Genomic DNA, 16,335 nt, shown 5'->3' with positions numbered 1-16,335 from the left:
TATTGTCTCACCCCAAATATACTTGATCTGTCACCACTCTCTACAAGTGAGGGTCTCCTGCAGATAGCATATTATCAGGATTGGACCTGTTGGGATTCCTCCTATTAAGTCAGGTGCTGTCAGGAGTATGGGCAGGAGTCAGGCTCTGGGGCCTGTAGTGCTTTGCAGGACTGGGGCCTGCCTCAGCTTGTGCTGGAGAAGCAAGGAGTGGCCACTCAGGTGAAGACCTCAGCTCGTGCTGGAGAGGCAAGGAGTGGCCACTCAGGTGAGGCCACTTGATAACTCACTGCACCTGGTGGCCAGAGCTGGGAGGGATAAAAGATCAGCATTTCCCTTCAGCTCTTTGCCACAGCAACGCGATCCCTGCCTTGTTGCATTTGGCTTCCTGTTCCTTGCTCCTTCACCTCGCTCCTTGACCCTTGGACCTTCGCCTTGCTGACGCCTTGCTCCTCAACTCCCAGACCTTTGCCTCCGCCTTGCTCCTTGACCCTTGGTCCCTCGCCTCCGTGATGCCCTGCTTCCCAACCTTCGATTCCTTGACCCTGCGACTGTCTGCTCATGGACCCTCAGTCCTGCACCGTCCGGACCCCGTTCCTGCTTCCACACCACCATCTTGTCCCCGGTCCTGACGTCCTCAGGCGGGCCTGCTACCTCCCGCCGACCAGACCCTGACAGGTGCCATCTCTGTTGTCTTTTAGGCAGTGGCAAAGCTGCCTGCTCCAGCACTGGGAGCAGTGTACATCTGGGGGCGTGGCTGGCATGTGTCCCAGGGGGTGTGATGCGCCGCCTATGGGGGCGTGGCATGTGTCGGGTGCGCGCCAAGCGCCCTGGGGGGTGGTGGCAGCCACAATGTCACCCCCCCGGGATGGCACCTGGGATGGGTCGCTCCCCCCACCCTCACCTTCGTCCGCCAGTGCTTTTAGAAGAGGAGGAGGAGGAGTTTGGATTTGATATCCCGCTTTATCACTACCCGAAGAGTCTCAAAGCGGCTAACAATCTCCTTTCCCTTCCTCCCCCACAACAAACACTCTGTGAGGTGAGTGAGGCTGAGAGACTTCAGAGAAGTGTGACTAGCCCAAGGTCACCCAGTAGCTGCATGTGGAGGAGCGGAGACGCAAACCCGATTCACCAGATTATAAGTCTACCGCTCTTAACCACTACACCACACTGGCTCTCTTTTAGGTACCTACTGAAGCCTTCTTTAAATAAGCCTTTTATGTAGACACCTTTCCCAGTCTGCATCTGTGCTGGAATTGTGTTTAGATGTCTTAATCTATTTTATTGTTTGTGTCTTTGCCTCCCTAGACTGCTTTGGGAAGAAGGGTGGGATATATGCTTTTATTTGCTTTTTTTGGCATCTGATTTATTTATTCCCTACTGCCACTTCATAGTTTCAGCGATTTTTGTCTCATCTAATTTTTTGCTTTACTGAGAATCTTTAACAGTCCTTGGGAGGGTGAGTTATCTTGGAAAGTGGTTTAAATCTTCATTAAACAAACAAAAGGCCTCCCTTTCTCTTGCCCCTTCCCTCAAATTTCATTCTTTACTTCCTTCAACTTCTCTACTCAAGTGACCTCTGCGTCTTTCTCAGCTTCCTGCTTCAACGGTGGAAGGAAAGAGAATGAAAACAGGCTTCCTGACTAGGGATTAATTTTGGATGCTGAAGGGGGGAGGTGTGGTGGGAAAGAGAGGTGGCAGTTTTATTTTTTGTGGCAAAGCATGTTTCATGCATTTAGAGCTGCATATGAAAATCCAAGTAATTTGACATCTTTTTAAGACAAAGAATGATAAGGCAGTGAGGAAATTAAGGAAGAGAAAGTTTGGTGCTGAGTAACATTGGTAGTCAAACAGAGCACTAGATATTTACGAGTGGATAATACAGGTAGACTTGGTATTTTGTTGTGTGCTTGTATGTGTGAGAGAGGGTGTGTGTGTTTGAGTGGAAAAAGAGAATAATAATGTACTGTACACATGCTGCTCGCCCCTCAACTCTTATTTACAAATGTCAACTCAGTACAGACCAGGTGCTAGATGGCTTAAAATAATTCAGTGCAATGACTGAATTAAAAGGCTGTTTTGCTTCATGAGAGGAGAGACTGATATGTGTTTGCCCCTGAAGAACGGCAGATCTATCAGCAGGTGAGGTGCCTCAGCTGTGTTATGTTTTTTGTCTATCTGATCCTATTCTGTGTGAGCTGTTTGCCTATGTTCTTAATGTGCTGGGAAAGTTTAAGTATGCATTTAAATAATGGACAAGACTTGAGAAGCATTTCCTGCCTCTTTCTCCATTGCACGAGCCCCAGATTGTTTTATGTGGAAAGTTCTGGAGATTTATGTAAAAAACATTGGACGTCATGCTCACGTTCGTGTTCAAGAAGACAGAGTAGCAGGTGCTTGGGCCATTATAGTTCTGGACTAAGATTTATTTATTCAATATTGATGCCTTAGCATTGGCAAAGTGGAGATGCCCTGTGGTCTGTTGGTCTACCCGTATTTCACAGGCATCCTTCCTTTCCGAACGTGGGGGATTTTTTGTAAGGATGTTTATCACAGTGCCGTCCCAGTTGCCACTGTGATGTCCTCCCATACAAAAACTGTGTGATGGGAAACGAGTGGGAAAGCATCAAGGACTGGAGGGAACTGTGGTTTCACATTTCCATGAATATTTTATTTTATTTTACTGTTTCAGTGTATCTGAAGAAGTGTGCATGCACACGAAAGCTCATACCAATGACAAACTTAGTTGGTCTCTAAGGTGCTACTGGAAGGATTTTTTTAATTATTGTCTGGAAATAAGAGATCTGAAGAAATTGATGGTGTGCTTTAGGTCAGTTTTTTTTTCAAATAATATTAATTTTCAAGCATTTTGACACAAAAACAAAAACAGAAAAGCAAAAATTAAACATAATCAAAAATAAATAAATAAATAAATAAATAATAAAAAATCAGTTCATTACATTAACTTGACATTGTGGACTTCCTCGATTCCCCCCACACTGGGTCCATTTATTAAATCTAAATTAAGCAATTTTCCTTTATCATCTTAAATCATTCTGACACAATTTTTCCATTATTTCCCGACCAATTCTAATCTACTCAAAGAAAAAGAAAAAAAGACATCGACTATCCTCAACCTATATTTCATTAATTAATCCAAATCTAACTTTATTTCCCATCCATCTCTAATTCTTCCTTTCGCCTCACAATTTATACCCCCAAATTTTCCCATACATTCAAATGTTATTTCTTCTATCATAATAACCTTTAACCACATTTATCTAAATCTACCCCCCTCCCCCTGGACTCCGGATCTCCCAGATGTATCAACCAGCTCCATAAAACGTTCCAGTTTCGGACCATTTTAATCAGAAAATAACCCATTGTTACTCCTCACCCTATTCCCACTCTTTTGCCACCTGTCCACCACTCCCCCTTCTTTGTCCCCTGCTGCCCCCCCAATTTTCTAACTGTAGCACAATACCATCCAGCTACCAGCTATTTTTCCACTTTTCAGCCCTAGCACATCCCCCCCCCCAGTTAAGCTCAGGCCCCAGCATGGATCCTGCCCTCCCTCTCTCACTGGGAGGACATTATTCCTTGCTGGTTCTTCTTTGAGGACTCCTTGAATCAAACATAAGACTTGTTCCCCCTCTCCCACTGGGGGAGCACTATTCCATACATCTTCCTCCTATTTTTTAAGTTCAGTTATATTGTCCAGGACGGATGGATCTTCCTCCTCTTCTGCAAAGTCATTTACAATGCCCCCGGATGGTGCTTGTTCATCTTGCTTCAGTTCATTCTCTACTGAGACAAACCCACCTTCACTTTTTTAGGTCAGTTTTGAAATGGTATGTTACGTTTCCTCCTAGTGCTCACAGAAGAACATATAGCCACCACTACAGCTTCACTGTCAACTGTGGCTGTAGAGTGGCTGCATTTTTTTGCGGATATATACAATTGTCCCACAGTGGTCTGTGCCCTCACAAAACCTTAAAAGCTTGCTCAGACCTGGGTTCTTTCTGGTGCAGGGAGGGACAGACAAAAGGGGAGTTGTCAGTTTTCTTAAATAAAGAAAGATCAGGAGGGAAAACACCAGAACCTCTATTTAGGAGCGGAGAACCTATAACCTGTCAGATGTTGTTTGATTCCAACTCTCTTCGGCCACAGCCAGCATATGGTCAGGGATGATGGGAGTTGTATTCCAGCAACATCGTGAAAACCACAGGTTATCTGCTTCTTCTTTAAATATATGGTTTTTGATGGTTTCCCTCCTGATTACATCTGCCTTGATTTTTTTTAAAATATGTTTTGTAACATATTCCTCTCTCCCTCCTATTTTATTTGAGAAGAATATTTTTCTTGAAAAGTAGTATAGAGATATGTTAACTAAAGAAATAAAATTTGATAATAAGGTGATTTTTTTTTTGGTGATTTTTTGATTTATCCATTTTGGGAAAGAGGTGTTTAAACTGAACAAAATGAAATGAAACTATTAAAGTTTTCCATTGTTTTGGCTGGCCCTGGAGCTTAAAGAGGAGTCTCTCCAGTGTGAGTGAATGAGTTTGTAACTGTCAAGGAATGCCAGAAGACCACAGTGATACAGGTCCAAACCAAAACCACTGGGGGGAAACCTTCCTTGTTAAAGAAAAAACCCAGATGTATCTGATAATAATGCTCTGATTTTGACAGAAAATTACCTCCTGCAGCTCTCAGGTTTTACTGATTTTGTGTAAAATTGCCCTCAAATCCTAAATTTAATTTAACCCTTAATCCTAACTCTAACCTCAATTTTTAACCCACACTATTTATGCCTGGAGATGTCTACTTGTAAACTAGATATTTAGTAGCAAAAAATATACATTGCGAGTTCCAACAACTGCTTCTCCGTTGCAGAGATCTTATTATTATTGCTCAGAGAAATAAGTATTTAGTTAGGTCACCCACTTTGACTTTTGACCATGGTACTGTCGGTGTGAAGACATTGTCTATTTTCACATGAGAGCCTAAAAAGTGGACATGGAATTTGTGCGTCATCTGAATCCCTTCCTTTTGAAGTACGTAATTCACATGCAGTGGAGGAGGCCACCCTACAAACATGGGGAGATGTTAGGAATGCCCTTTGAGAGAGTGTAAGGGGCTGCCGGTGAAGCAAAAGAGTGATATATCCTAGTGTTTGCATGTTTGCATTCCTAAAATCAACATAAAAATATTTTTGTTCAGAGAACAGCATAGTTTTTTTTTTAAAAAAAGACAGCAACATCTCTTTGCCACTTGAATGTGGCCCACTCAAGGGGAACAATTCATATATGCAATGAAAAACTTAGCATTTGCTTTGCTGTTGGTTGGCTGAGCAGGTTTTTGCTACAGTATCTGTCACTGTGGAGCCCCAGTTATACACACCATGGTAAAAGGCGTGACAAAATCTCCAGGATTCAGGAGCACTAAGAGTGGTAATCCATTCTGACTTTTGCCTGTGACATAAAATAGTGTTGTTTTTTCCTTAGATGGGATTCTTAAATGTGGTCATAAAACCACTTATCCCAATGAAGTTAATGGGGCCATATTCTGGCTCAGCTGGTTGTGGCAGACAGAATGAAGAACATTTCCTTTCAACATTCATCTGCAATGTTTTCCCTCCTACAATGCTGCCTTATTTCAGGTCTGTACTTCAAGTGGTTAAGTGTTGTTGTTTAGTCGTTTAGTTGTGTCCGGCACTTCGTGACCCCATGGATCATAGCACGTCAGGCACTCCTGTCTTCCACTGCCTCCCACAGTTTCGTCAAATTCATGTTCGTAGCTTCAAGAACACTGTCCAACTATCTAATCTTCTGTCGTCCCCTTCTAGTGCCCTCAATCTTTCCCAACATCAGGGTCTTTTCCAGGGAGTCTTCTCTTCTCATGAGGTGGCCAAAGTATTGGAGCCTCAGCTTCAGGATCTGTCCTTCCAGTGAGCACTCAGGGCTGATTTCCTTCAGAATGGGTGGGTTTGATCTTCTTGCAGTCCATGGGACTCTCAAGTGTCTCCTCCAGCACCATAATTCAAAAGCATCAATTCTTCGGCGAAGAATTGATTAAGTATAATGGTTCAATTGACACAGAAATGAAGAATGCACATGTATTAATTAAGGTTTGAAATGGAAAATGGGTAAATGTGTATTGCTAACATTGCGGTTTTTCCACAATGTTGTTGGTATTCTAAAGGACTCTGAGGGTCCTGCTAAGTTAATGATGAACTTACTTGTTGTTGTTCTCTGGTAGGTAACATGTGAGTGTTGTAACCTTCGATCAAGTGATGAAGGTATTGAGTTGCAAATCTCCATTTTGAAGGGAGTTGCCTGTTTCAGTCTCTCTGAAGGCTACAGGGAGAAAAATGCAAGCAAATGGCTCTCCCAAGAACTGCAAAAGCCCGGGGCTAGAGGCAGGATGGAATGGGGGAGAGAACAGTGTCTTGGCAAGAGCACCATTCATGTATATAATGTGTTGAGATGGGGCATCTATTCTGAAATTGGTCTGTGGTCCTATGAGAATAAGATATTTGATATCTTCTGGTAGGATTTTAAAAAGGTTTGTATAGACGTGGGTGGCACTGTGGGTTAAACCACAGAGCCTAGGGCTTGCCAATCAGAAGCTCGGCGGTTCGAATCCCCGCGACGGGGTGAGCTCCTGTTGGTCGGTCCCAGCTCCTGCCAACCTAGCAGTTTGAAAACACGTCAAAGTGCAAGTAGATAAATAGGTACCGCTCTGGCGGGAAGGTAAACAACGTTTCCATGTGCTGCTCTTGTTCGCCAGAAGTGGCTTTGTCATGCTGGCCACATGACCTGGAAGCTGTACGCCGCCTCCCTCGGCCATTAATGTGAGATGAGCGCCGCAACCCCAGAGTCGGTCATGACTGGACCTAATGGTCGGGAGTCCCTTTACCTTTATAGAACTGGTAATTCCAGTTTGGCTCTACATAAGCCAAAGGGGTTAGGTGGTTGTGCTTAGGTGATTGGTGGGAGTCTGATAGCTTTCCTTTGAATGTCCCTATTTCCAGTTTCCCATTGGACCACTTTTTATGTTTTCAGGTGTGTCCTACAAATTCTATTATAGAGAGCCAGCACTTGTGGTTGTGGTTAGCATCTGTCTGTCTTGGAAGACAATAGAGGAGTGCGCCTTTGGGAGTGAAGTCACACTGCTAGAAGGCTGAGACTAATATGGGAGAGACAGGTTTTGTTGCAGCTGGGGCAGATGAAGCCATCTGGTTGTGCTGCTGCATGGCATTTCTTGTCTCTGCTCTCCTCCTAGGGGTCATTCCTCCTCTGCAGTGGATGGACAGTTGGCTGTTTGGGTGGAGTTTTTGACATTCTTTATGTTGCTAACGTAGCTCCCATAGCAATATTGTGGTATATTCCTGTCAGGAGTGCCAGCTTGGCTCCACAACCATGGGTGCCAGGGGTCGTATGTTCCATGCGGTATGCATGGCCATGGCACTGACATTTGTGGGTGCCTGGTCCCTTCATGGAGATTTTTGTGAGTGCTCAGGCACCCAGGGCCCCAGGGAGCAGGCACCTGTGATTCCTATACACAAATTTTGGTATTGCTGAAATAGATGTTTTTTTTCCCAACTGGGGGTTAGGAGCATGCAAATGGGTACATTAGCTATGTCCAATCATGTCTCAAGTAAAAAAAGAGAAAGAAATGAAAGCCAGAGTTTATATAACTTTTAAAATATAGAGCTGCTTGCAAATAGAGACATTCGACCTAGAATTCCCAGGCCTTGGCTAGGGGAGAAGCTTGACATATCTTTTTGATCCATCTTAAAGTTTACAAGGCCACAGCCAAATGAATGGTGGTGGGCAGAGAGAATCCACAAAAGCAGCCCTATTTAGGGAACTTTTTAATGTTTGATGTTTCATCATATTTTTAATATTCTGTTGTGAGCCACCCAGAGTGGCTGGGGAAACCCAGCCAGATGGGCGGGCCTCATCATCATCTTATTAATACCGGTATTACTATTATAATTAAATGCATAAACAATGGTTTTTGCAAGAAAATCTGGTTTAAGATTTGATTTTAAAAAATGACCCCTCCCAGTACAATTCATAACTAAAATTTGATCCCACCCACTGTCCCTAAATTCAGATTGCTGCAGTTTCAACAGTAGGCCAATATATTTTCCTGCCTGCCTGAGCTGCACTTAAACAGAAGCACAAACATAGTGGTCCCAGGTTTTTGATAGGCCTCATTTCACTGTGCCGCTACCCCATCTGGGCACAGTGCTGCAGCGCTGTGCAAAATCCTCCAGCGTGACTTACGTTGCTTCCCCTTCAGCTGGAGTGGATGTTTGTTTTGTGGTTAGGGTAAAATCGCTCCCTGTTTAATGTGGGGAGTGGTCATTGTGGTTAGGGTATGGCATTTCACAGAATATCATCCTCTCAGGTTTCTCAAAACACACATTTGGGGCTCCCAGCTCTTGAAAGGCAGGAGCGAAAGGCAGGGATGTGCTTGCTTTCAGGAGAACCAGGAGATACGGATGGTGGTGCCTACAGAGCTGTTAAGACCGTGTTCATGGAAGACAATCTTACTTGTCGACGAGTGATCGCCAAAGAAGAAAGACTTCCAGGACTTCTTTTCAGCCAGAGTACACCAGAGCTCCCCTCTGTTCCTTTGTCAGCTGTGGTGGTTCGCCATGACCCTGAGGTTTGCTTGGCCTTCACTAGGGACTGAGTTAGACTGCGGGAGCTAGACTGGTGACTGGGAGCAGCTGCCGAGACCACATAACACCGGTCTTGAAAGACCTACTTTGGCTCCCAGTACGTTTCCGAGCACAATTCAAAGTGTTGGTGCTGTTCCCTCACTGCGAGAAGCAAAGCTGCAGGGAACCAGGCAGAGGGCCTTCTCGGTAGTGGCACCCACCCTGTGGAACACCCTCCCATCAGAGGTCAGAGAGATTAACAACTACCTGACATTTAGAAAATACCTAAAGGCAGCCCTGTTTAGGGAAGTTTTTAATCTGTGATATTTGATGTATTTTAATGTTTGTTGGAAGCCGCCCAGAGTGGCAGGGGAAGCCCAGCCAGATGGGCGGGGTATAAATAAATAATTTGCCATCTAAATTGATTGAGGGACCTCTATTTAAGCCCATGCATGTGCCCCTGAGCTTCCTCTTTTGGGCTCAGTGCATCAGAACAAACTGCCCACCTCTCCCTATATTTAGGTCTTGTGCGCTTGACCTTGGTATGTCGTCGTGTGTCATCTGTCGTTGACACAGGGGCACGGCAGGAATTTCCCCCACTTGGCTGATTGGCTGGTGCCACTTGGGTTTCGCCTGCTGCGTAGCAAATCATCACAACTTGTAAGGTTGCAAATGGGCTCTGGTTCATGCGATAGGGGTGGCAGAGCGCTCTGGCCATCCCTATGCAATGGGTGTTCTGGAGTTGTGCCCTGAGCCTGAGTCCAGGGGACATCTGGGTGGAGGACTAGCAGGGCTCCTGCTTTTCACTGTCCCAGGTGTTCACCTGAGGCTGACCTATGGTTGGAGCCCTGGGTCAGTGCCACCTGCAAGGGTGCAGGGAGCTAGTCGAACCAGAGCCTATGCAACCACTCACTTGATTGTAATCAATAAAGTTGTGGCCTAAATTCTGCCAAAAGCCAAACCAAAAATTTGAGTCTTGTCTGAATTTATTTCGGGGGGGTGGTGGTGGTTAAAATGTCTACACACGCAAAAGGAGAAGCTGGTCCAAGGGAAAACACCTTCTTTGCTCACATCCCTGCAAATGGTTTTTGCATTGGAATGTAACACTGTGGCTGCTATAGTATCCACAATGACTTCTGCTGCTGCAAAAACCTTTATCAGCACCCGGCACACTGGTTGTTAGAGGAGGGAGCCTGAAACGTTGCAACCACAAATGACAAATTCTGCAGCTGAAGGTTCTTCTTCTTCTTCTTCTTCTTCTTCTTCTTCTTCTTCTTCTTCTTCTTCTTCTTCTTCTTCTTCTTCTTCTTCTTCTTCTTCCTACATTCATTTACAAGTTCTTCCTCTGTCTTACACAATAAGCAGAGCTCTTTTTATTTCATGTTTCCATTGCAGATCTTGGATTTGCAAATTTTTTTGATGCACCGCTCTGAGAATCCTGGGCACTGACTTCATTTTTTGTAAGGGCAAGTTTCTAGCTCTTATCGTGTAGACAGTCGTGTAGGTCAGGGATAACCAATGGAATGTCCTCCAGATATTGTTGGACTGCAACTCCCATCACCCCTAACTAGCATGGTCAGTACTCAGGAGTGATGGGAGCTGGAGTCTTGCAGATTGACTACCCCGGTAGTGGATGGAATTGCAATTGTGCATGGAGAAAGCTTTGAATTAGATTTATAGCTTGGTTTAAATATCTAGAATACCTCCTGGTGCTCCACATGAGGAGCAGAAATCAAATAGATGATGCAAAATGGTTAAATGTGCATAAACAGTGAACTTGGTCTAGATGGAACACCACCAGAAACACCAAAATTCTACTTCTTGGGGGAAGGCCATATGCTACCTTCATACACAATATATTTACACTCAACAGAACTACAGTGGTACATCGGTTTATGAACACAATTGGTTCCGGAAGTCTGTTCATAAACTGAAGCGTTCATAAACTGAAGCGAACTTTCCCATTGAAAGTAATGGAAAGTGGATTAATCCATTCCTGACGGGTCCGCGGAGTACTCAACCTGAAGCGTACTTAACCCGAAGCATGGGTGTAATTGGTTCCGGAAGTCTGTTCATAAACTGAAGTGTTCATAAACTGAAGCGAACTTTCCCATTGAAAGTAATGGAAAGTGAATTAATCCATTCCAAATGGGTCCACAGCGTTCGTAAACCGAAAATTCGTAAACCGAGGTGTTCATAAACCGAGGTTCCACTGTAGATATATTTCCATAGTAGAGTTTGTGATTGGTGGCTGCAGAATTCCATACATTCTCCTTTCCTCATCCGTATACAAAAGGATGGTTTTCTGTCTTGAGTGCTGATAAGCATTTTAGTACTGGCACAAACCATTGTGTGGGGGATATGGCTACCACAGTGTTACTTCTCAATACAAAAACTCCTTATGAAGATACACACAGGTATGGGCGATGCTATCTTTTGGCACAGGCAGATCCTTTCTCAAACTGGCGCATGAACCTCTGGCCCCTTGTCATCTACCACAGGTTTCCCACAAAACCACTCCTAAGAAAGCAACAAGGTTTAGTAGGGGAGACGTTTGTGGGTCTGTTTTGGTCTGTTAAGAAATATATAACATGGCCACTACTCTGGTTGTCTTTCCAGTCCATCTGTAGTTAAAACCATCCATTCTTGGAGGTGAGCAGTAGATTTTTTTCCACATAGGAACCAAGCTGATAACCTGCTGAAACACCACCATGATCCACCATCCCATTATGTTTCTGAAATACTTGTTGGGTGTAGAAGAGACAGAGAGAGCAGCTTCCTGTATCTGTTACACCTGTTTTTGCTCCTTTGTGGTGTTGAGACCATCATTTGGATTTTGTGGTCAGTGATTTATTTACCCTACCTTAGTTTTGTATTATATGCTGAAAACTACTCTGTGGTCACTTCATTGTGCTGCAGGAACATTTATAATTGTGGCTAGTAAATAAAAACAATGCACGCATATACCATATTCTCTTTGAAGCAGACTCTTACTGAATGCCAAAGATTTAAGTTTTATGTATCTTAGTAGAGAATGGTTAATGCTCAGAAGAGCAATGCAATTCCTCGGGCACTTATATACACCTGTTAAAATATTCTGGTTACCATAATTTGAGTCTCCAATCAGCCATGGCACTTATTAGGTGACCTTAGGTCAATCGCTATCTCAACGCCTAACCTACCTGGATGGCTCAGTTGGCTAGAGCGTGGTGCCGATCCCCGTATGGGACCAGGCGCGTAGCAAGGGAGGGGCGTAGGGGACGGGCTGCTCCTAGCTCCAGTCTGGCGGGGGCAGCGCCCCCAGCCCTGGCCCGCCCCTGGCCTCCTCCACCTGAACAATTGCCATTTGAACTTATTTACCTGTTTGCCATTGTAGCATGTTCTAAAGCGGAGCGTTGGCCGAGCACCGCCGCCGGCCGAGCAGAGCAGCAGCGCCAACCCGAACAGACTGTGCATGTGCAGACATGCACAGTCTGTCCTGGCTCGCCCTGGCGCGTGCGTCGTGCCCCGGGCAGCCAAGTGGCACTGTTCGCCACTGTATGGGACAACTGCATATTCCTTCATTGCCGAGTTGGGCTAGATGATCCACAGGGTCCCTTCCAACTCTACAATTCTAGGATTCTGCTTCACAAGGTTGTTGTGAGGATAGAATGGGAATAGCTGAAGAATCATGTCCATCCCCTTGAGCTCCTTGGAGGAAAGGAACTAGAGTGAAGGAAGACTCTAGTTTTTTGGGGTGGCAGAGGACAGAATATCTTGGGCCATCACTGCTAACTATTGGCTCATATGCAGCCAGCATAATAAATCTGTTGGTTCCCTCTCATTGTCTCCAAAGAGTATTTGTATGGGATTGTACCACTGTGCCCCAGCCCCTATCCACGGTGAGGGGAGCCTTGACAAAAACTTCCTCTGCTCTCAGCTTATGGGAGTTGCTTCCTGCAAATAAGTGATGAGGTCCTACAGATATGCACAGCTCTGACGGTGCACAGGGTAGTTTCCCCTGTCTGTTCCGTGTCATTGCAGTCTCCCTTGCAAAGTTTGAATGTAGCCCGTCAGCTACTGCTTAAGATGACTGCTGTCTTTTCAGATTTGCCCAGGGCTAATACACCATGTTTTTGTTCAGCAATATCATGGTCCCTCTCCCAGCTGAATATTAACTTATTCTTAAAATTTATACCCCCACCCTTCCTCACAAAGGAGTCCAGGGTGGCAAACGGCAAGCAACAAAATGATTTTTAAAAACCTCCTTTGGCATCTGGACAGGTTGTCTTAATGATCTGAGAAGTCTGTCTGATAGGAGATTAATAGGGTATGTGCTGCTTGTTGCTTTTTAAAACAAATATTCAAGGGAGAAAAATTGTCCTCTGGAGACTTTGACATCTTCCCAGAGCATTGTGTGTGTGTGTACACACACACACACACACACACACACACACACACACACACACACACAGTATTGTCAGTCAATGTTCTTTGATGGGTAGGTTTTCATATGGTATTTTGGATTCGAGTCCAACCTCAGCTGTGATCAACACAGTATGAATGAATGGAAATGAGTTTCTTTCAACTAGTTTATGGTGTGATGCTGCCTGAGCCAGAGAACACAGTGAAAATGAGTCCATATGCACGCCTGTCTCCCGCTGTCTTATGGTATGGTAGCTTAGCAGGGCCCTGCCAAATGTGCAGAGGCGACTCATCCCTGGAGTGCATAGAGAAGATAAGATAAGATAAGATATCTTGTCATTGTCCCCTTGTGGGAACAACGAAATTACTTGGTTGCTACATCCACTCAGATAAAGCATTCCGCATAATCCAAATTACAAAACCTAATTAAAAACAGTAAATATAATACAAATAACAAGTAAAATAAGATGACTTCAAAGTCCAGGCTTTCCATTTAAGGCCAAAATCACTCTAGAGAAGAAACTGTTCCTGAGACGGCTCGTTCTTGCCTGCATAGTTCTATATCTCCGTCCCGATGGCAGGAGCTTAAAGAAATGGTGACCAGGGTGCGTTGCATCTCTTGATATGTCTAGTGCTTTTCTATGGCACCTGGTGGTGTAGATTTGTTCTAAGGAGGAGAGTGAGCAGCCAATAATGCTCTCTGCTGTTTTAATAATTCTGCACAGCCCTGCTCTGTCCTGAGAAGTACAGCTTCCGTACCACACACATAAACCGTACGTGAGCACGCTCTGTATGGCACAGTGATAGAAGGCAAGCAGCAGCTTTTGTGGAAGATGGTTTTTCCTTAATATTCTCAAAAAATACAGTCTCTGCTGCGCTTTCTTCACAAGGCCCCTTGTATTAACACTCCAGGACAGATCCTCCTGTAACTCAATGCCTAGAAATCTAAACGTTGTTACCCTCTCCACACAAATTCCGTCAATCAAAACTGGCTGGACCTCGTTCTTCTGTCTCCTAAAGTCCACCACAAGCTCCTTTGTTTTCTTTGTATTTATGAGCAAGTTATTAACTCTGCACCACTCTGTCAGCTGCTCCACCTCATCTCTATAGTCCGTTTCACCCTCCTTATCAGAGATGAGCCCGATCACGGTTGTGTCATCTGCAAATTTGACAACCCTATTTCTAGGCAGGTCTGAAGCTCAACATCAAAAAAACCAAGATCATGGCCACTGGTCCCATCACCTCCTGGCAAATAGAAGGGGAAGAAATGGAGGCAGTGAGAGATTTTACTTTCTCAGGCTCCTTGATCACTGCAGATGGTGACAGCAGTCACGAAATTAAAAGACGCCTGCTTCTTGGGAGAAAAGCAATGACAAACCTAGACAGCATCTTAAAAAGCAGAGACATCACCTTGCCGACAAAGGTCCGTATAGTTAAAGCTATGGTTTTCCCAGTAGTGATGTATGGAAGTGAGAGCTGGACCATCAAGAAGGCTGATCGCCGAAGAATTGATGCTTTTGAATTATGGTGCTGGAGGAGACTCTTGAGAGTCCCATGGACTGCAAGAAGATCAAACCTATCCATTCTTAAGGAAATCAGCCCTGAGTGCTCCCTGGAAGGACAGATTGTGAAGCTGAGGCTCCAATACTTTGGCCACCTCATGAGAAGAGAAGAATCCTTGGAAAAGACCCTGATGTTGGGAAAGATTGAGGGCACTAGGAGAAGGGGATGACAGAGGACAAGATGGTTGGACAGTGTTCTCGAAGCTACGAACATGAGTTTGACCAAACTGCGGGAGGCAGTGCAAGACAGGAGTGCCTGGCGTGCTATGGTCCATGGGGTCACGAAGAGTCGGACATGACTAAACGACTAAACAACAACATTTCTAGGGTGGGCAGCGACACAATCATAGGTATAAAGAGTATAAAGGAGCGGACTAAGCACACATCCTTGTGGTGTTCCTGTGTTAGTCCTAAGCATGTTAGACAGATAAGGGCCCAACCGGACCCTCTGGAAGCGATTTGAAAGAAAGTCCAATATCCACCTACAGAGTGATAGCGGGAGCCCCAGATTTCCCAATTTAGTTATCAGATGTCGCGGTAGAATGGTATTGAATGCCGAGCTGAAATCTACAAAAAGCAGTCTGGCAGAACTTGCAAGACCCAGCAATAGTAACATTAAGCTATGGTCCATGCTCCCCTGTCAATCAGCAATGTGACCAATGGGAGGCTGAGGATGATGTGGAAGCATAACAGAAGGCGATGTCCATGTTGCTTTCTTAGGAGTGGTTTTGTGGGAACCTGTGGTAGATGTCAAGGGGCCAGAGGTTCATGTGCCAGTTTGAGAAAGGACCTGCCTGTGCCAAAAGATAGCATCGCCCATACCTGCGTGTATCTCCAGAAGGAGTTTTTGTATTGAGAAGTAACACTGTGGTAGTTATATCCCCCACACAATGGTTTGTGCCAGTACTAAAATGCTTATCAGCACTCAAGACATCCTTTTTGTATATGGATGAGGAAGGGAGAATGTATGGAATTCTGCAGCCACCAATCACAAACTCTACTATGGAAATATATCTAGTTCTGTTGAGTGTAAATATATTGTGTATGAAGGCATATGGCCTTCCACCAAGAAGTAGAATTTTGGTGTTTCTGGTAGTGTTCCATCTAGACCAAGTTCGCTGTTTCTCCGTCATCCAACAATTATGGGGAAGGTCATCATGCAGTGACTTTTCTACCTCAAAAATTGGTGTATAAATTGACTCTAGATCTTAATTTCGTTCATCTCATTCATCTGCTTAACCATCTTCAAGGTCTTTGCCAACTTCCTGCTCAAACTGTGTGAGGAAACAGAAACAGAATGGGCTTCCTGTCCGAGATTAATTTATGGTACTGTTAGAGACATGCCAGTTTTATTTGCTAGTGACTTCAGCGGCATAGTTGGCTTTCAATATGCCGAGATGTAAACAGCAGTCACGCTAAATGCGACAAATTTTGAGGTGAAGAATTCTCAGCTGGACACAAGATAGATGGGAAGAGAGCGATTCATCCCAAGTTATATAGGGAACCATATGGAGTTTCTTTTTAAAATAATACATTTGTACATGAATATTTGTATGTTGAAATTGAGTAGTAGACGACTACACAGAAGCACAGGAGTGATCATGTTTTTCTGTTGCTGAGCAGAGAGGTTAATTTCACACATATGCTGCAACTTTTTTACAGTTGTCTTTTTCAAAATGGAAACTCGGTGTAGAT

The 16,335-nt window shown here is 44.5% G+C and overlaps 1 gene segment (V, D, J or C); it reads right to left on the bottom strand.

Annotated features, from left to right (window-relative positions):
* LOC118078113 (immunoglobulin mu heavy chain-like) overlaps nt 1-16,335 on the bottom strand; it is a 75,705-nt gene that overhangs the window by 40,529 nt on the left and 18,841 nt on the right.

The sequence above is a fragment of the Zootoca vivipara genome, chromosome 13, assembly GCF_963506605.1.
Source record: "Zootoca vivipara chromosome 13, rZooViv1.1, whole genome shotgun sequence".
In the NCBI taxonomy this organism is placed as follows: domain Eukaryota; kingdom Metazoa; phylum Chordata; class Lepidosauria; order Squamata; family Lacertidae; genus Zootoca; species Zootoca vivipara.
This window is presented reverse-complemented; position numbering and strand designations above follow the sequence as displayed.